Raw genomic sequence first — 23041 nt, 5'->3', positions numbered from 1 at the left:
ACCTTAGCAGTTAAGTCCCATAAGATTTCACACACATTTGAACAGTTTTGAAGGGCAACGAAACGGGTCGTAGAATATCGTCGACGTACCGCTGTGCTGTAAGAGTGCCGTGGATGAGAATGAAAGGGGTCCCGTTGTGAAACAAAATGGCACTCCAGAACATCACTCTTGGTTGTCGTGTCGTATGGCGGACAACGGTCAGTTTGACATCCCACTGCTGTCCGGGACGTCTCCAGACAATTCTTCTCTGGTCACTTCGGTTCAGTTCGAAGCGGGACTCATCTCGGAAGACAATTCTACTCCAGTCAGAGAGATCTCAGGCCGAAAGTGCCCGACATCAGTGGAAACTGGTTTATTGATGTACAGAGGTCAATGGTAGTCGGCAGAAGGAGCGCTGTGAGATCAGCCCCCATTCTATGAGCGGCCTATTAGTGGTCCTTGTGATCACTGAAGCACTAGTTGCACGTCAGATCAATGATAGTGATGAATCCGGGTCGCTGAGTGTTTCTACGGTGACTTCTCAGTCCTCGTGTTCTCTTGTCTCTCTAGGTCGGCCGCTTCCTTCTTGAAGCGGTGTTCGGCCATGGTTCACCCATTCTCGCCATCATCGTGGAATAGTGGCTTCACTGCTGTTCAAATGACGAGCGATTCGCCGGTTACACCACCTTGCTTCTTTGAACCCAATTACACGTCCTTTCTGAAATGCCGACAACAGATGATGTTACTGAAACTTCCTGGCAGATTAAAACTGTGTGCCCGACCGAGACTCGAACTCGGGACCTTTGCCTTTCGCGGGCAAGTGCTCTACCATCTGAGCTACCGAAGCACGACTCACGCCCGGTACTCACAGCTTTACTTCTGCCAGTATCTCGTCTCCTACCTTCCAAACTTTACAGAAGCTCTCCTGCGAACCTTGCAGAACTAGCACTCCTGAAAGAAAGGATATTGCGGAGACATGGCTTAGCCACAGCCTGGGGGATGTTTCCAGAATGAGAATCTCATTCTGGAAACAATGTTGTTCAAAAAAATGGCTCTGAGCACTATGCGACTTAACTTCTGAGGTCATCAGTCGCCTTGAACTTAGAAATAATTAAACCTAACTAACCTAAGGACATCACACACATCCATGCCCGAGGAAGGTTTCGAACCTACGACCGTAGCGGTCGCTCGGTCCCAGACTGTAGCGCCTAGAACCGCTCGGCCACTCCGGCCGGCAGTATGTTGTTCACCCGCCTGCCTCTTATAGCTAAAGTGCAACTGAGTACACGGAATGAAATTCGTGAAGACTCTATGCACTGGTATCGACATGCCCCATGTTTCCTACCCCTACTAGCTAAGCAATGAAATTGCGCTGCAGCGTCACGCATTCAACCATCAGCCGCCAAACTTCATAGTTTTGCATTTTCCGTCGGTACCTGTGTGAATGTCAATTTGCGACCGATTTGCATAGCTCCTTCGGGGTGTGGCGATTCTTTGCCTTAGAGTGTATCTATCTTGAGAAAACTTAATAAAATATGCGATGTGTTATCACTGAAGGAACGGTAACTTTCTGCAATGAAGGAGCATATTTGGGAACGATAAGCACTACAAAAAGTTGAGTCTTGTAACTTGTTCGTGTTCATGTTGACGACAGCAGCGAGCGCAGATTTAAACCGCTAAAGTGTTGCCACTAGACCAATGAACATCTGAAGATCGTCGCGTCTCTTGAGCGAAAGTGGCGAGATAATAGGCGAAAGAATTAACGTATGTGACTGTGTCCTTGAGTGGGTGTAAGAATTCGCGGAATCTAGCGGCTGCCGACCACCGCCATGTTCAAAATGTCATGCAAGGTGTGGAACACGAATTCATGGCTGATCTCCACTTTTTCCACCAAAGTCTCGATTGTGATTGCGCCAGGACTCTACTTCTCTTACGATTCCCGGTTTTTCACAAAGAAGTGGTCTGTCACTTCGTTCTTCGTCATTTTGACCTGTCTGGTAATACCGGAATCACCTGCACCATCCAACCGCGTTGTCATATGATGGTAAAATGTTGCTGCACAGCTCCACCAATAAGCATGAACTGTTGCAGCGATGATCCCCTTCAAATCCAGAAAACGAATTACCGCACGAGACTTCACTCTACGAATGGGTAACGCCATTTTGTTCCGGCTCTTCCAGTGTCTAGCTACGGCACTGTGGCGCCGATGTTTCTGGCAGTAGGAGTACGGTGCCTGAAAACAAACGAAAAAATAAATTTGTAACTTTACTTTTGAGGTGATAATTAAAATTTTTTGATTACCGTTAATAGTTTGTCCAATACAGACGTCTGGTGGTAATATATAAGGGGCCGTCAAATAAAAACTGAACACTCACCATAACGAGACCATGGAGTAGTTCCATTCATAAGTAATGACGGCAAACGTTAAGACATTTATCTCACTGGGAAATGAGACGATAAATTCCTGTTTTACAGAATGCATTCGGCAGCTGACGGATCCAAAACCGCACCCACTCTTGCACATCCTCGTCCAACTGAAACCGACGTCCATGCACGTGTAAACCGCACGGTGAAAGATCCGGGCTGTACGGAGGATGCTGCAGTGTTTCGCAGCCAAACAGCTGACGTGTAGCCTTGGTCCGATTGGCTGTGTGGGGGTGGAAGTTATCGTGCAACAGTATGATTTTGTCCGACAACATTCTGATAGCCCAAGGGCAAACGGCAAAGCCAGCAAGCGGTTATGTGTCACGTCTCCCGCGCCACAGAAATACAGAACTGTTCACACCAGTCCAGGTAAGGTCATGATGACGCCATACTGAAATAGCACCGACTAAGAACTGTCTTTTGTCCACCCAATAAAACACAGGCGTTTTAGTTCAAAGATTAGCTCGGTTTACGGAAGGTCAGGGTACACCAGTTTCTGTTGAAATGTGGCGAGGCGTATACTGGAGACTCATTCTGCAAATTGATGCAAGCAGAGGCGGACGTCTGGCGTACATTCCAACTGCTCTGAGTTCACGATGCTCTATTTGTCGGGAAATCGAAATTCACCGCGCGGTTTCAAGCAGTCAGTTGTCATGCAGAAATTATTGGATAAAAATTCGTTGAAACATTGTTTTAGGCATTGGAGCAAATTCCCATAGAGGCCACCTTGTGTCGAATTTTAATGTCAATTATTTATTGCTTTATTGTTTTTGGCACTTTATATGTTTTTAGCGTGATTGGTGCTGTTGCCATTGTGTCTAATGTACTTGTTACCTTTTGTATATAATGATGATTACGCTCCGAGTAAAGCCGCATTCTGTACCTTTGACTTGAAATCGGAACATATCGATCTTCATACTTCTACTATGGTTACTCGTGACGTCTTTGTAAGCAATCTTTGCACAACAAATGTTACACATAAATTGCCACAGATGGCGCTTTAGTTTGAATGTTAATGATTTATTTTTTGTTACTATTCTTTTATGTCTTCTTTTGTTATATTTCATGTAAGACTAATTTTTATAATACATTTGTATTTTTACTGACTTTATTTGCATTTGACGGCCATTGGCTATCACTGAGGTAATGCTGGTGACAGAGGGCAGAGCTCTCACTGTGTATGCGATGGCAACTGCACGTCATGCAGCAGCTGCTCGTCACACCATCCCAGAGCAATCAGTATTTCACTCCACCAGCTGCAGCAGTCAGAAAGGGTATATATTCATCTTTTGACTGATATTATAGTTATTCAGGTTTTTACCGTTATGTTAATCTTCATGTGTCCTCTGACACCTTTCCTATTACTCCATTGAGGATGGATCGTCTGTTGATCGATACCGGTCACTGTTTCTGAAAATAAAATGTTTCACGCGGTATAGACTGTTTTTATTATGTTGTTTTAATCATTGGATTCCTTCCGTTAAACAGATATCAATTTTATTTTGGACTGGTTACCCTTGATTAATTTCGGGTAGGCATAAGAGAGGGCTCTCGGGGGTTCAAATGCAAATTTGGATACGTCTATGCATACGCAAATCATTACGAAGCTTATATGAAACAGATAGTAGTTTTTTTTTTTTTTTTTTTTTTTTTTTGTCATCAGTCTACTGACTGGTTTGATGCGGCCCGCCACGAATTCCTTTCCTGTGCTAACCTCTTCATCTCAGAGTAGCACTTGCAACCTACGTCCTCAGTTATTTGCTTGACGTATTCCAATCTCTGTCTTCCTCTACAGTTTTTGCCCTCTACAGCTCCATCTAGTACCATGGAAGTCATTCCCTCATGTCTTAGCAGATGTCCTATCATCCTGTCCCTTCTTCTTATCAGTGTTTTCCACATATTCCTTTCCTCTCCGATTCTGCGTAGAACCTCCTCATTCCTTACCTTATCAGTCCACCTAATTTTCAACATTCGTCTATAGCACCACATCTCAAATGCTTCGATTCTCTTCTGTTCCGGTTTTCCCACAATCCATGTTTCACTACCATACAATGCTGTACTCCAGACGTACATCCTCAGAAATTTCTTCCTCGAATTAAGGCCGGTATTTGATATTAGTAGACTTCTCTTGGCCAGAAATGCCTTTTTTGCCATAGCGAGTGTGCTTTTGATGTCCTCCTTGCTCCGTCCGTCATTGGTTATTTTACTGCCTAGGTAGCAGAATTCCTTAACTTCATTGACTTCGTGACCATCAATCCTGATGTTAAGTTTCTCGCTGTTCTCATTTCTACTACTTCTCATTACCTTCGTCTTTCTCCGATTTACTCTCAAACCATACTGTGTACTCATTAGACTGTTCATTCCGTTCAGCAGAGCATTTAATTCTTCTTCACTTTCACTCAGGATAGCAATGTCATCAGCGAATCGTATCATTGATATCCTTTCACCTTGTATTTTAATTCCACTCCTGAACCTTTCTTTTATTTCCATCATTGCTTCCTCGATGTACAGATTGAAGAGTAGGGGCGAAAGGCTACAGCCTTGTCTTACACCCTTCTTAATACGAGCACTTCGTTCTTGATCGTCCACTCTTATTATTCCCTCTTGGTTGTTGTACATATTGTATATGACCCGTCTCTCCCTATAGCTTACCCCTACTTTTTTCAGAATCTCGAACAGCTTGCACCATTTTATATTGTCGAACGCTTTTTCCAGGTCGACAAATCCTATGAACGTGTCTTGATTTTTCTTTAGCCTTGCTTCCATTATTAGCCGTAACGTCAGAATTGCCTCTCTCGTCCCTTTACTTTTCCTAAAGCCAGACTGATCGTCACTAGTTTACTATACAATATTACCACAGTACTATAAAATCGGCCTAAAATAGGTCATTGGGATCTGTGCCTAACAGAGAAATACACGTGTGAGCAACTCTTCTATACAAATTCTGTCGTTCTTTGAACCTAACTAGTCATTGAATCTAGGTATAGTTTTAATCAACGTTCTTTTGGATGGAGGGCTTGATAACGCACTGTGGTTCTTCAGTTTCTTTCAGCATATAAGTTGGTCAAACATTCCACAAATGTACCGCTGGTTCGTAGAGTCGAACAGGTACAAATAGAAGTCGCAGTGGGCAGTCTACTGTCGCTTGTGGTTGAGAATCTGTACATGGAGCATTTCAATGAAGGAGGTCTGAAGACATCTAAATAGAAACCCAATTGCTTTCTTCGTTATATGGACGATACAAGCTCCAGGATTTCCTCACATCTATAAACTCCATACATCCCAACATCACATGTACTGTGAAGACCGAGGTCGAGGAAAGCCAACCAGTATTTGGCGTCACGTTCAAGAGCATAGCGGATGGTACACTGGGCCGTGGGGTGCACCCGAAGGAAAAGTATCCTGATGTGTAATTGCATGCAGGCAGCGGACACCGCCCTGTACAGAGGTATGGGGTACTCAAAACGCTAGTAGACAGAGCGTGTACCATCTCAGACGCACAGTGTCCGCCCCAGTTACTGTAATACCTTAGAACAATCTTCTGGAAGAACGATTATTTGAGTGGCATGTTAGGCACGCTCTGCGTCCCACCACTACAGTGAAAACTGTATAGTCAACCGCTGGTATGGCTGGGGTACAACAGATTTCGAGCGAATGTGTAAAGACATATATTGGACAAACAGTGTGCACCATCAGAGATCGATGCTGAGAAGACCTAAGACACTCTCGACTGATGTATCCTAAGAAGTCGCTGATCGCAGAGCTCCGTTTGTCCGAAACTCTTGAGATGGAATACTAACGTGCCAGAATTTTAGCACAAACACCCAAATACGGAGACAGTGTTGTTAGAGATGCCATCTAAATACGCACCTAAGAGGATGTCATCAACTGGGACTCCGGCTACAGTCAGAAAGGCTCGGGAACCAGCCAACACTGGATCTAATTAAGGAGGAGGAGGAGGAGGCAGACACAACGGCTGGTGGCTTGGTCAGGGCAGATGCACTGACTACACCCATGCTACCGCTGCAAGGGCGCCCTTCCAGATGACGTCTATACAACTGCCAGCCTGTTTGGCCAATAACGCCTGCAATCGTGCACGCGTCGTATACAGAACGGCCCGCTAATGGTCGACGACCATAACACGGCTCACTCACTGCCTAGCTAGAGCACAGCTTGTAACATTATTGTTCATATTTTTTAAAATTTTTTTGTAAATATTTTATTGAAACTGTTAATGCAGAAGTAGAGTCATCTTGCTTGGAGCGAAATCAATACTGGAACTCTTTGATAAGATTAAAATGAAAGTGCATATTTACTTTTAAATATTGTAAAGATATCTATTTGTTATAATTATTAAATGTTAAAAGGTGCTACAATGTAATTATGTATGTAATAGTTACTGGCACTCACTTCGGGCTATATGAGATATGTGTAGTATAAAAGATGGAGTAGTTCCGTCAGGAACGGAAAGCTGTGTAAGCGTAGGAAAAGGTGGGAGCGGAAACGTTTGGCGCGCTTTGGCGGGCGCGAACAAAATCAGTCGGTGGCCAGTGATGTTAGAGGCAGCACGTACAGCGCCGGCATAGTGTGGAGTGCGCCATATTGTTGCATCTTGCCTCGTTTGGAAACTGCAGTTTATCACGGCCTGGTATGGGGAGAAAAACGGGCTATTGATTATAAGCTATGTATTATAGTGTGTGCCAGGAAGTTGAAATGTGCTTTAAGAATAATAACCATCATCCAAATTAACAATTGTGTCCACTTGGTAATTTATCCCGCTCATAAACGAAGCAGGATCCTAACCTGGTACATGAAAATTCCGAGTGAACTGTATTCAGCCAAGACTGTGAAGTCTTTAATATATTGTTGGCAAATTAGTGATTAATCAGTGAAATAATTGATGGAAAGAATAACTGAGAACTTCATAATAAACATTGCTATTATTTTCTGTGTTAAAATGATTACGTAAGGTTATGCCATATTCAGAGAGCACATTAGATAAATTGTTTGCTGCTTTCACATAACGTATTAATGAAAGGAAATACTAAGTTGATGATTAATGGTGATATACTGAATCAATGAAATGTTGAGTACCAAATATGTTGATGTAGAAACCCCCCTGTCCAAATTTACTTTTGCTTTCATGAAATCAGTCTGTTTGCTTAAACAATTGGGTACTGTAGTTTTGTTTCGAGAGGCTAAACTTTTCTTGTATTGCTGAAACATCTTTTATCTAAATCTAAAGTGAAGTCTGTTAGGTAAGTAGGGAGTTGCAATCTTTTCTGCTGTCCTACTCAGCTTCATTACGTGTGCCTAATTAGACTGCCAAGTAATAGTGTACTACCAACCACATATATTGTTATCGATGCAGTATAGTCGTCTGACTACTGTTATTTGCCATACCTCTGAACTAATGACTTGTTTGAAGAAACGAGTTAAAGTCTGATGCTTATTCCTTAGATTAACATACACGGTTATTACACTTGTTTTTGTGGTTTTGCTGTCCGGATAGGTAACTGTATTTCTGTTTGTTACATTGCTTATTATTAACAGTATAGTATAATAATATTACAGTTGGCTTTGCATGACAGTACGTTTTGTAAACCAGTTCAGAGAATACAAAATACATGCAGATATTATATCTGGTTCTACATATCAGGACAGTAAATAACACACACGACATAAGGAGGAATATTACAAGCTGAGGTACATGACTGACGCTAAATGCTACAGGATTCTCTCACCGCTTTTCCCACCGACCTCAGCCCACACAAGTTCCTATCCTATACCGATCACATGTGCGACTCTTGGTGTGAGGCAATATATAGGAACAATAAGGTACAGTGTGACACGCTACTGTGAAAGAAAATTCAGTATGTATTAGATGATAATCAGTTTGGTTTTAGGAAAGGTAAAGCCACCAGAGAGGCAATTCTGACCTTGCGGTTGATAATGGAAGCAAGACTAAAGAAAAACCAAACAAGTTCATAGGATTTGTCGACCGAAAAAGGCGTTCGACAATGTAAAATCGTGCAAGGTGTTAGAAATTCTGAGAGTGGTAAGCTATAGGGAGAGACGGACAATATACGACATGTACAAGAGCCAAGAGGCAATAATAAGAGTGGACGACCAAGAACGAAGTGCTCTGATTAAAAACGGTGTAAGACAGGGAGGTAGTCGTTCATCCATACCTTTCAATCTGTACATCGAAGAAGCAGTGATGGAAATAAAAGAAAGTTACAGGAGTGGAATTGCAATTGAAGGTGAAAGAATGTCAATGATAAGATTCGCTATTGACACTGTTATCCTCAGTGAAACTGAAGAAGAATTACACGATCTGTTGAATGGAATGAACATTCTAATGTGTACGGAATATGGATTGAAACCAAACAGATGAAAGACGAAAGTAATGAGAAGTAGCAGAAATGAGGACAGCGAGAAACTTAACATCAGGAGCAGATGAAGGAATTCTACTACCTAGGCAGCAAAATAACCGTTGACGGGCGGAAGAAGGAGGATATCAAAAACAGGCTAGCACTGGCAAAAAGTGCAAGAGAAGTCTACTAGTATCAAACATAGGCCTAATTTGAGGAAGAAATTTCTGAGAATGTACGTTTGGAGCACGGCATTGTATGGTAGTGAAACAATTATTGTGGGAAAATCGAAACAGAAGAGAATCGAAGCATTTCAGATATGGTGCTACAGACAAATGACGAAAATTGGGTGGACTGATAAGGTATGGAATGCTGAGGTTCTGCGCAGAATCGTAGAGGAAAGGGATATATTGAAAACGCTGACAAGGAGAAGGAACAGGAAAAAAAGAGGACTATATAAGACATAACGTGCGATTGTGCTCTGCTCCAAAGGCGAAACTTCCACTTGTGGGCGTACAACTAAGTCTTGGAGTGACATTTTGTGAAGCATTGAAAAATGATGAAATAACAACCTGTGTAACAATGAAAGAGAAAATATTGGATCTACTGTATCGCGACGCTATTGGAAGCGAGAGAAAACAATTGCTCTGGTTCTTCAGAAAATGTTGACGGTAATTGACAGTCATTTCATTTCAGTTTTTCTCTTTTGGAGATTTTAGTTGTTTTTAGGACACAAATGAGTAAAAACCAAACGTTTTGTTTTATTAAGTATTACACTGTACAAGCGCACCTTATCTTGCAGCAAGAAGAGTTCTCTTCTCTTCTTATTTTTTTTAATGCATAATTTTAGATTTTTTTATAACTTCTTATTTCCTTGTGAGAGCAACTGATACCTGTCCGAACTGAAATACTTTATGATAGCAGTAGTAATTTTACGAGATGATAACATGAAACACCCACACATGGTGTTCTGTTCTACAGGCACAATGCGTTGTACACGATATTTTAAGACTGATGGAAGTTCCGCATGAGGATACTGATAGAAGTGTATCTAACATATCGTTTTCCTCTCCTGCAACAACGCCGTGAGAGGTGACACGTCAGATGGCTTTTCAAATATTGGATGAAAATTTCACAGACCTTTGAAATCTTACGTGTGGCATATTTTCGATAATGATCAACCATTACATACATTCCTGTTAACATTCATGCACAGGTTCTTTTTTTTCCTCTAAATTTGTATGGATTTAGTATATTCAAACGGAAATGGAAATCGTTACTCTTGGCGTAAAAGTATATAAATAGCGAAGACCGGGAAAAGAATAGATCTACCATGCTAAAACCGTTTAGATCTACGGCCATCAAGCTATGACAAAAATTACAGGAATAATGCTTTTATCTGTAGGAGCTTAGAATCTTTATAGCCGAAAGGCAATAATCAAAATGCGCTTGGGAACAAGCGACCTGGTTACAACTGGTGTGTTTACAAAAAGTTAACTACAGTCACTGCGATCCTGTTTAACATGTACGGTGTCTTTCATTTTCTCACAATGTGACTATAATTAAGTATATAATTTGTGTACGTGTGTAGCCGTACCTAGGTCAGTAAACTCTGTCGTTTGAATGAGACTCTGTGCGTGTACTTGTATCTTGAAAACATCTATCTGGAGTACGTCGAAAGGTATTTGCGTTATTTACACATTATGACTATACTAGTATATTACAGTGAGAATTACGGAAAATCTAGTTAGTCGAACTCCTTATATACCAGAAAATTGTGCAGAAATCCAAGAGAATCTATTGGAAATCGGCCCTTAAAGGAGCGACTGGATGTTGACCCTCGATGTAAACAAATGCAGTGTAACACCCAGTCAATCACTCGTAACACATTAAACGGCAAAATATCTAGGAGAGGAAAGAGAAAAAACCACTATTGTGCCATACAGTTTGCTTTGTTCACACATATCACCTTGAAAACAGCAGAAGAACATGAACGGGTAAATCTCATGTTCCTAGATTTACGAAAGGCGATCTAAAATGTGGTACATCAGCGGTCGTCTATTTTCACAGATATGTGTATCGCTCGATGAATATTTGACTAATAGAGCCCGCTATGCTATGCTGGACGTAAAGGATTCAACAGATACAACAACAACTTAGGGTGTGCCCCAAGGAAACGTAGCAGGACCTCTAATGCTCTCAACTTACGCAAATTATTTACCGGTGTGTGTCAGCAGCATTATCAGATTGTCCGTTGTCAGTGACCTTGTCTACAGGAAAGTATTGTTGGACCAGCATAAGAAATTACAGGAAGATTTGTAAAAAATTTGCACGTGGTGTATTAAATACCTCTATTTAAATGTGGATAAATGCAAGGTGATGCGTCAAACGAAGAGAAAGAACCCGATAGCATCCACTTGCAAGGTTAGTGGTGAACAACTTGAACACGTCGCATCGCCTAAATGCTTAAGGTTAATTCAATATGTGAAATGGGTCAAGCGCGTAAAATCAATATAAGGAAAGGCAAATCGAAGACGTAAATCCGTTGCCAGTGTTCTGGATAGTGAAATGTAAATGTAAATCAAATGGAATACAAGACGCTGATGAGACTAATTGTGGAGTATTCTTTCATTATTTGGAATTACCATTGAATAGGCCTGACAGTATAAACTGATTTAAGAGACGTGCTACTACAATCGTAGCAGAACGTTGTGGCCCATAAAAGAGTGTGACAGAAATTCTCGGGGAATTTAAATGTGAAATCTTGGAAGAAAGCCAATGTTATCCCCACGAAACACTGTTGGGTAAATTTAGAAAATCATACTATAGGGAGACTGCGCGACCATTGTGACATATGCGTCATGAGAACGAAATAAGTGACATTAGCGTCTATACAAAGACATTTTTTCCTTACTCAATACGCGAATAAATACCTACAGAACGGAAAATAATATTTGTATGGCTATGGTTTGTATGGTGAAGTATACTGTGTGAAAATTTCTAAGGAACAGAGATATTGATTGGCTGGTATAATCACAAGAAACGATGGATGACATGAATCACAGTATATACGTGAGAGAGGTGGAGTGGTATATTTATAACGAAAAATGGTACAGATTTCATCAAGCTGGAGAGCAGGATAACAGACATAAATAACGTTCATGTGTGATCCAAGTCGGATTCCCAACGTAAAAGCCGACATCGGAATCTCGGTAAGGAATACGCCCTCCTTGAGGACTAACGCACGTTTTGCACCTTTATTCATACTGGCTACCAACCTGTCGATGAGTTCTTGGGGGAAATTATCCCCCTCTTCTCTCAAGCCGGTTTTCATTCCTTGCATGATTCGGGGAGGGGATGTTAGTTGAGAAAAACGCCTGCCAAGAGCATCTCTGGCATGTCCCATACGGTTCAGGTCCGGGGAGTACGCAGGCCATTTCATAGGTTCAATATATTCACTGTCCAGTGTGCCTGACACCTCAGCGGTCCTGTGTGAGTTGGCACCGGCGTCCATAAACAGAAAGACGGGACTTACCACATCCACAGACAGATGGACATGATCCAGAATGATCTCCCGGCAATACCACTGTGCTGTAACCGTACCTCGCGCGAAGATATGCTGCTGTGTCCGGCCGTTATGCATAATGCCTGCCCACACCATACCACCTAGGCCATATTCAGGACATTCATGAATATTCTGGGGCCATATTGGGACATTCATGAGCATCCTGGGATGAGCAACGTGTTCCCCCCTCTCCCCTCACTAACTGGTGGTCAGATCACCTGCCACAGTGAAGCGGGATTCGTCGGAGACATCACTATGGAGCACTGTTGCTGACCTCAATCAACATACTCTATACACGAAAGAACACGTTCGCGTCGATGGCATGGTTGAAGTGGGATGCATTTAAAAGGCTTTCGAGCCTACAAATCAGCCAGATGCAATCGTCACGAAGTGGTTCTGGCAGAGACAGGTGTACCGATAGTGGTTGCAAGGTCTGCAGCGGTCTGACTAGGAGTGAGTCGTCTGATCCTGTTCGCCACTAGAGCTATGTATCGATCCTCTTGCGATATGGTGGTCCGTCTATGTCTATCAGCATGCTTTCCGTTTAAATTTACACCTTCAGCAGTCTTTTTTAATCACGAGATGGCTCTTCTGGGTACAGCCGGCCACAGTAGTGACAATTTCACCGGCTTCGAGCCGTCCATCTGCTCATCCACGACCGTAAGCACTAATGATGTCTTGCATACACGTTAACGTACCACGCATAATGTCAAACTAGTCGGTTCTGCAACAACTTATGTCAAACAGCATGACATCGAATGACTGCAAAACGTTCGTGTACGGGTTCGCCACCGGCAGGGGTGGACGAGCGGTTCTAGGCGCAACAGTATGGAAACGCGCGACTGCTACGGTCGCAGGTTCGAATCCTGCCTCGGGCGTGGATGTGTGTGATGTCCTTAGGTTAGTTAGGTTTAAGTAGTTCTAAGTTCTAGGGAACTGATGACCTCAGAAGTTCAGTCCCATGGTGCTCAGAGCCATTTGAACCATTTGAACAGGTTCGCTGGCGTTAACACGTCCCATCTTCTACAATTTCCTTTACTGCCACTGGTCAGGTGTTCCGTGGAAATTATCAGTTGTTCTGTGACAACTGGCGGTTACTCCTTTGCAAGTATCAGTTATTCCTTAGCAACTGTCAAGCAGAGTATATATGTAAATGTGCATGGAACTACACTCCTGGAAATTGAAATAAGAACACCGTGAATTCATTGTCCCAGGAAGGGGAAACTTTATTGACACATTCCTGGGGTCAGATACATCACATGAACACACTGACAGAACCACAGGCACATAGACACAGGCAACAGAGCATGCACAATGTCGGCACTAGTACAGTGTATATCCACCTTTCGCAGCAATGCAGGCTGCTATTCTCCCATGGAGACGATCGTAGAGATGCTGGATGTAGTCCTGTGGAACGGCTTGCCATGCCATTTCCACCTGGCGCCTCAGTTGGACCAGAGTTCGTGCTGGACGTGCAGACCGCGTGAGACGACGCTTCATCCAGTCCCAAACATGCTCAATGGGGGACAGATCCGGAGATCTTGCTGGCCAGGGTAGTTGACTTACACCTTCTAGAGCACGTTGGGTGGCACGGGATACATGCGGACGTGCATTGTCCTGTTGGAACAGCAAGTTCCCTTGCCGGTCTAGGAATGGTAGAACGATGGGTTCGATGACGGTTTGGATGTACCGTGCACTATTCAGTGTCCCCTCGACGATCACCAGTGGTGTAGGGCCAGTGTAGGAGATCGCTCCCCACACCATGATGCCGGGTGTTGGCCCTGTGTGCCTCGGTCGTATGCAGTCCTGATTGTGGCGCTCACCTGCACGGCGCCAAACACGCATACGACCATCATTGGCACCAAGGCAGAAGCGACTCTCATCGCTGAAGACGACACGTCTCCATTCGTCCCTCCATTCACGCCTGTCGCGACACCACTGGAGGCGGGCTGCACGATGTTGGGGCGTGAGCGGAAGACGGCCTAACGGTGTGCGGGACCGTAGCCCAGCTTCATGGAGACGGTTGCGAATGGTCCTCTCCGATACCCCAGGAGCAACAGTGTCCCTAATTTGCTGGGAAGTGGCGGTGCGGTCCCCTACGGCACTGCGTAGGATCCTACGGTCTTGGCGTGCATCCGTGCGTCGCTGCGGTCCGGTCCCAGGTCGACGGGCACGTGCACCTTCCGCCGACCACTGGCGACAACATCGATGTACTGTGGAGACCTCACGCCCCACGTGTTGAGCAATTCGGCGGTACGTCCACCCGGCCTCCCGCATGCCCACTATACGCCCTCGCTCAAAGTCCGTCAACTGCACATACGGTTCACGTCCACGCTGTCGCGGCATGCTACCAGTGTTAAAGACTGCGATGGAGCTCCGTATGCCACGGCAAAGTGGCTGACACTGACGGCGGCGGTGCACAAATGCTGCGCAGCTAGCGCCATTCGACGGCCAACACCGCGGTTCCTGGTGTGTCCGCTGTGCCGTGCGTGTGATCATTGCTTGTACAGCCCTCTCGCAGTGTCCGGAGCAAGTATGGTGGGTCTGACACACCGGTGTCAATGTGTTCTTTTTTCCATTTCCAGGAGTGTATTTAAAGTAAAACATTAAACTAGAATTAGTTGATAGAAAGGTAGATTTAATGGAAGAACACAACAAAAATGCAAATATCCACGAAGGAGGTACCTGTCTGTCCGATAGTCCACGAGAATGCTCGTCGATATTTGATCGTTACCTGACAGGCGTAGCTGAAAGAAAAGCTATACTTTACATGACTGGTAATTTCACTTCGCACGTAAACGTCGCGGAAATGCCACACGGAACACTTTTTGTAAGAGAAAGGTGTTATGCATCACGGAAGAAACAGTATTAAAATCTTGGGAGATAAGAGCCAAGCATCATATTACTTTCTACAGCGTATAACGCTCGAAACTACGACAGTAAAATCAGAGATTTTCAGGCAAGCACGTCGCTTATTGACATTAAAATCGGAAAGTCATGACATGGACTCACAGAAACTTCCTGGCAGATTAAAACTGTGTGCCCGACCGAGACTCGAACTCGGGACCTTTGCCTTTCGCGGGCAAGCGCTCTACCATCTGAGCTACCGAAGCACGACTCACACCCGGTACTCACAGCTTCACTTCTGCCAGTATCTCGTCTCCTACCTTCCAAACTTTACAGAAGCTCTCCTGCGAACCTTGCAGAACTAGCACTCCTGAAAGAAAGGATATAGCGGAGACATGGCTTAGCCACAGCCTGGGGGATGTTTCCAGAATGAGATTTTCACTCTGCAGCGGAGTGTGCGCTGATATGAAACTTCCTGGCAGATTAAAACTGTGTGCCCGGCCGAGACTCGGGGCCTTTGCCTTTCGCGGGCAAGTGCTCTACCATCTGAGCTACCGAACCACGACTCACGCCCGGTACTCACAGCTTCACTTCTGCCAGTATCTCGTCTCCTACCTTCCAAACTTTACAGAAGCTCTCCTGCGAACCTTGCAGAACTAGCACTCCTGGAAACATCCCCCAGGCTGTGGCTAAGCCATGTCTGCGCTATATCCTTTCTTTCAGGAGTGCTAGTTCTGCAAGGTTCGCAGGAGAGCTTCTGTAAAGTTTGGAAGGTAGGAGGCGAGATACTGGCAGAAGTGAAGCTGTGAGGAGAGGGCCTGAGTCGTGCCTGGGTAGCTCAGTTGGTAGAGCACTTGCCCGCGAAAGGCAAAGGTCCCGAGTTCGACTCTCGGTCGGGCACACAGTTTTAATCTACCAGGAAGTTTCATATCAGCGCACACTCCGCTGCAGAGTGAAATTCTCATTATGGACTCATAGAGTGTCTGGATATGTTCCTAAGCAATTACATCTTCGTAATTTGTGAACTATATCACAAAGAATCAAGAACAGTTGCCTGAGGGCATGTTATAAGGTGACACAAATGGCTCTGAGCACTATGGGAATTAACCTCTAAGGTCATCAATCCCCTAGAACTTAGAACTACTTAAACCTAACCAACCTAAGGACGTCACACGCATCCATGCCCGGGGCAGGATTCGAACCTGCGACCGTAGTGGTCGAGCTAAGGTGACACAGCATGCCAAGTTGAATGTATCATGATTAGCGTCAAACTATGTTCATCGAAGAAAAGTTTGCCTTACTTAGTGCAAGTGACTGGACACGGTCCTGCCGATATAAAGAGGTACGAGAAAAATATGGAAACACAGCGAGAAATGAATGCCTGAACATACACACTTCAAGAAAACGTTTTGCATCACCCCGGTTCCCATAACTCCAGGAGAGAGACGTTGACTGTGGATATTGTTTCACAGACACAGTCCCTTTGACTGTTCAGAGATGTTACTAAACCGGCCCATAAATGTGAACAACCATGCATGAGCAGCGCCTTTTAGATGGAGGGGGTCCGACAGGCGATCAGTTCCAGTCATTCCACCAGGAAGGAGGTACACGGCTCGTGTTACCTGTAGTTCAACCATGCCCATAAGGTCAATACCGCGGTTCGATCGCGTCCGCGTTGTTACTTTGTGTCAGGAAGGGCTCTCAACATGGGAAGTGTCCAGCCATCTCAGGGTGAACCAAAGCGATGTTGTTCGGACATGCAGGAGATACAAAGAGACAGGGTCGATGACATGACTGCCTCAGGCCGCCCTAGGGCTACCACTGCAGTGGATGACCCCCACCTACGGATTATGGCTCGGAGAAAACCTGACAGCAACGCCACCGTGATGAATAATGCTTTTCATGCAGCCGCAGGACGTCGTGTTACGACCAGACTGTGCGCAATAGGCTGCATGATGCGCAACTTAACTCCCGACGTCCATGGCGAGGTTCATCCTTGTAACCACGACACCAGGCAGCACGGTACAGATGGCCCAACAACATGCCGAATCGACCGCTCAGGATTGGCATCACCTTCTCTTCATCGATGAGTGTCGCATATGCCTTCAACGTGTTTGGAGGCAACCCGGTCTGTCTGAACAAGCATTAGACACGCTGTCCAGCGAGTGCAGCAATGTGGAGGTTCCCTGGCGTTTTGGGGTGGCATTATGAGAGGCCGACGTACGCCGCTGGTGGTCATGGAAGGCGCCGTAACGGCTGTACGATACGTGAATGCCATCCTCCGACCGATAGTGCAACCATATCGGCAGCATACTGGCGAGGCATTCGTCTTCCTGGACGACAATTCGCGGCCCCCGTCGTGCACATCTTGTGAATGACTTCCTTCAGGATAACGACATCGCTCGACTAGAGTGGGCAGCATGTTCTCCAGACATGAACCGTATCCAGCATGTCTGGGATACACTGAAAAGGGCTGTTTATGGACGACGTGATCCTCCAACCACTATGAGGAATCTACGCCGAATCGCCGTTGAGGAGTGGGACAATCTGGACCAATAGTGCCTTGATGAACTTCTGGATAGTATACCATGGCATGCATGAATGCAAGATTACCTGTTATTGGGTATTAGAGGTACCGGTGTGTACAGCAGTCCGGACCATCGCCTCTGAAGGTCTCGCTGTATGGTGGTACAACATGCAATGTGTGGTTTTCATGAGGAATAAAAAGGACGGAAATGATGTTTATGTTGATCTCTATTCCAATTTTCTGTACAGGTTCCGAAACTCTGGGAACCGAGGTGATGCAAAACTTTTTTGATGTGTCAATGCACGTGCTAGCGATGGCTGCAAGTTGTGCTGTTGTATGTGTCCACGAACGGCACGGCTGCAATGTTCTCCATATGTTGCGAGTCTCAGTTGTGGTCAGAACAGTGTTCTGTGTAGTTGCCGGAGCTAAATCGATTCGAACTTGGGAAAATCTGTGGTGCTCGTATGACGAGTGATTTCGTAACCAAGGGAGTCGAAGTGTTTGGTGTTTCAAGAGGCAGCGTATCGAAGTTTTATACCGTATAAATGGCAAGAGGAAAATCATACGAGGGTTATTCGGAAAGTAAGGAATGATCTGTCGGGAAATGGAAACCACAGTGAAAATCCGATGAAGTTTTGCACCGGTGTGTTGGGCAGTGTCTCTAGTATGCCCGTCGATCTCGTTACGTCGTTATTTTTAGTTCTGAGCACACAGGGAGCACATAAAGATACCTAGAGAAATAGTGTCTCCCCCCAAGTACGAGGGCCTGCTGAGAAATTTCGCCTGAAGCTATGCAGCCAACATTACATAACTGTATTGCTCTTTCTTTTGGAAATTTGTGGTAAGGTCTTATGGGACCAGACTGCTGAGGTCATCGGTCCCTAAGCTTACACACTACTTAATCTAACTTAAACTAACTTATGGTAAGGACGACACACACACACCCATGCCCGAATGAGGACTCGAAACACCGATGGGGGAAGCCGTACGGATCGTGACAAGACGCCTACACCGCTCGACTACCCCGCGCGGCTTCGTTTTCTTCTTCAAGACGATTCTCAGCCACATTCTGCAAGGGCAATGAAGATGCTCCCGCATTGTTGTCAATTGGAAATGTTTGATTACCCACAATACAGCCCGTAATTGTCTACCTCTGCGTTTCATCTCTGCTCACATGAACTGCTGGCTATGAAGACAACAATTTGACACAGACAACGAGCTGTAGGCCAGCGTAGGGAATTGGCGGAAAGCACTGTCGGCTGCCTTCTATAACGAGGGTATCGGAAAGTTGATGCAACGCTACGACAAACGTCTAAGTCGGATCGGCGACTATGGAGATAAGTAGCTGGAAGTTGTAGCTAACTGTTGCAAATAAAACAGTTTTGATTTTCACTATGGTTTCCATTTCGCGACCTATCGTTCCTTACTTTCCGAGTAGCCCTCGTACCCTAAGTCAAAATGCGGACTAAAGCGCGTATTGACTGATCGTGACAGGCTGTCATTGAGGTGGATTGTGACGAAAAACACGGGCATGACAGCTGCGAAAGTCACTGCGGAATTGAACGTCGCACTCGCGTACTATGTTAGTTTCACAATAACAGGAAGCGAGCTCCATAAGGTGCAAATTGCAGGGCGAGCAGGAATTCCAAAACCACTCATCAGTGAGACAGGTGCCCTTAACAGGAAAACGTGGTGACGAAGCTGTAACACCTCGATGTAGAACAAGTCATTTGGTCGGAGGAGTCTTGTTGCACTCTGTTTCCAATTTTTGGTCGAGTTTGCGTACCGAGAGTGAAAGATAAGGGGGTTCGCTGATGATTTTGGCAGCCGTGTCGTGGTATTATGTGGTAACTACATCTACATCTACATCTACATTTATACTCTGCAAGCCATCCAACGGTGTGTGGCGGAGGGCACCTTACGTGCCACTGCCATTACCTCCCTTTCCTGTTCCAGCCGCGTGTGGTTCGCGGGAAGAACGACTGCCGGAAAGCCTCCGTGCGCGCTCGAATCTCTCTAATTTTACATTTGTGATCTCCACGGGAGGTATAATAGGGGGAAGCAATATATTCGATACCTCATCCACAAAAGCACCCTCACGAAACCTGGACAGCAAGATACACCGCGATGCAGAGCGCCTCTCTTGCAGAGTCTGCCACTTGAGTTTGCTAAACATCTCCGTAACGCTATCACGCTTACCAAATAACCCTGTGACCAAACGCGCCGCTCTTCTTTGGATCTTCTCTATCTCCTCCGTCAACCCGACCTGGTACGGATCCCACACTGATGAGCAATACTCAAGTATAGGTCGAAAGAGTGTTTTGTAAGCCACTTCCTTTGTTGATGGACTACATTTTCTAAGGACTCTCCCAATGAATCTCAACCTGGTGCCCGCCTTACCAACAATTAATTTTATGTGATCATTCCACTTCAAATCGTTCCGCACGCACACTCCCAGATATTTTACAGAAGTAACTGCTACTCTGCAGGGGCGCATCACTGCCAAGAATTAGGTGACCATCCTGGCTGACCAAGTCCTTCCCGTGACACAACATTTGTTACCCAATGGTGATGCTGTGTCCAAGGTGACAAGAGCCCTGTTCACACATCTTGCATCACCAAGGACTGGTTTTGTGAGCACGAGGATCAACAGTAGCATTTCTCCTGGCCAACACAGTCACCTGCTCTCAGTATTATTGAGTTTTTGTGGTCAGCTTGGGAGAGAAGGGCGCATGGTATAAGATTTCTTTTAAAACCGTACTAGACCTCTATTTATCCATTCTCAGACGACTGGAAGCTGTTTTGAATGCTATTGGTTTCCCTTCATCGTATTAGGCACGATAATGTGTATTTATGTTTCGATATTTTTGTTAAACGTTGCTTGATACAAACGCAATACAACGAATTTCAAAACTTCCTTTAGTAAAGCACTTCTCAGGTTGGAGTGCCACTGGGCGGTTACTGGGAAAACGGCGAGTGGAAAACGACACACGAATGTTAAGGACAAAATGACTAATTCAAAACCTGGAGGCCAAGAACCGTCAACAGAGTACAAACAAAGCCACAAAGCAAACCGAGAGAAAAACGAAAAGCAAGAGACCGACTGTAACTTCGTGTACATAAAGACAACTGGACGAGTAAAGCACTCACACTTTCCTCCTAGGTTATGCTACCAGAAAGTCTTGATCTTAATTCAATTTTAATTCAACGCTACCCGTTGTGCGACCGCGAAACCAAACAAAATTGGACGGCCGAAGCTGGTGTGTTAATGTCGACACCGATGTCCGCTAAACCTCCGTTGTTATACAGACTGCCCTCTATAAGCAAGAGTCGTGATAGCATTTTTTTTCCAGATACACTACAAACCATCACATTTGGCGTTTGTCTACTACGCCGTTCGACAATGCGGTTTGTGGGAATGTGTTCACCAGGGTAGCGTCTTACACGCTTGACGTCAACATTGTAGGGCAGATTAAAACGTGACTCGCCCGACAACACTACACTTTACCACTAAGCACGGCATTGGTGACCGTCACATCCCATTTCGATGCGAGGTGTTTTGAGTCAGAACAATAAATCTTTAAAAGCTTTAATTCACAGTACTGATGTTCCAGAACAATATTTATTTAATAGCTCTTTATAAACCGACTTTGGGCTTTCTAGGTCATCTTACAGTAGCTTAAAACTGAACAGATAGTCCACAGTCTTAAGTTACTTGACAATAGCTTACAAAGCCGAAAGCCGGTTCATGACAAACTATTACATAAATATTCTTGTGGAACATCAGTACTGTGTATCCAAGTTGTTAAAATGTCTATGTTCCTCCGAGTACCGACGAAATACTCCACAAATATTATCAACAAACCTTTCCTGTCACTGTTAGGTTCAATGACGATGTCCAGATTTTCGACTACAGGCTAAGCAGACTAACATTTTAGACACTGTGCTGGTATTTTGTTGCATTCTACCATAAGAAATGAGGTTCACTATGGGGGTTGGATACGTTGTTTACATTGCCTTATTGTTTCCTCTTTCCGCTTTAAAGTTACACTCAGACATATAAAAGTCTTCTTAAAATTATTATTTCCTTCGGGTGCATTACTTTTCATAGGATCCACAAATGTTATGATAATTATTTTTAAGGCGATATAGTAATTGCAAATTCTACGTGACGAGAGACCATATCACTTAAAATTATACTCATCACAAGTGGACTACGAAATGATGGGTAAATAACAGATAATGCCTCCGTTTATTAGAACAGTGGTCGGTGGAGGAAGGTCTACAACCCCGATACTATATTCGTGTCATCAAAAGTTGATAGGAAGGGGTGTCAACATGATGGGTAAGCCCATCCCACCAACGCAACATAGACCTGTTATCTGCAACGTGAATGCACACTAGCAGCGGCTGATTCTTCCACCACCTGTCAACACAGAAGTACACTACTGGCCATTAAAATTGCTACACCACGAAGATGACGTGCTACAGACATGATATTTAACTGACAGGAAGAAGATGCTGCGATATACAAATTATTAGCTTTTCAGTGCATTCACGCAAGGTTGGCGCCGGTGGCGACACCTACAACGTGCTGAGATGAGGAAAGTTTCCAACCGATTTCTCATACACAAACAGCAGTTGACCGGCGTTGCCCTGTGAAACGTTGTTGTGATGCCTCGTTTAAGGGGCTCCGGAAAGGCTCAAAATCATGAAAAGTTCAATTTTTACTTTATTGCGTTTTCTGAATCTGTAGACTATTACCTTTTAATAGATATATAATTTATTCAATTCCGAAGACTACAACTATTTTTAAATTTTTTTTGAAATGTGTTCTACATGGGCGTGACCCACTGTGGCGCTGTTAAACTGCTGTCAAATTGTGTTATTATTAACGTCCGTGTTCATCAGGTACATTTTAGTGATGTGAGATAAAGTATGTGTTGTGGCTAACCTGTGATGGTTCAATATACACTCCTGTAAATGGAAAAAAGAACACATTGACACCGGTGTGTCAGACCCACCATACTTGCTCCGGACACTGCGAGAGGGCTGTACAAGCAATGATCAGACGCACGGCACAGCGGACACACCAGGAACCGCGGTGTTGGCCGTCGAATGGCGCTAGCTGCGCAGCATTTGTGCACTGCCGCCGTCAGTGTCAGCCAGTTTGCCGTGGCATACGGAGCTCCATCGCAGTCTTTAACACTGGTAGCATGCCGCGACAGCGTGGACGTGAACCGTATGTGCAGTTGACGGACTTTGAGCGAGGGCGTATAGTGGGCATGCGGGAGGCCGGGTGGACGTACCGCCGAATTGCTCAAC

This window comes from Schistocerca nitens, chromosome 1 (genome assembly GCF_023898315.1).
Source record: "Schistocerca nitens isolate TAMUIC-IGC-003100 chromosome 1, iqSchNite1.1, whole genome shotgun sequence".
Taxonomy (NCBI): Eukaryota; Metazoa; Arthropoda; class Insecta; order Orthoptera; family Acrididae; genus Schistocerca; species Schistocerca nitens.
The sequence above is the reverse complement of the archived record's forward strand: the minus strand, read 5'-3'. Positions refer to the sequence as shown.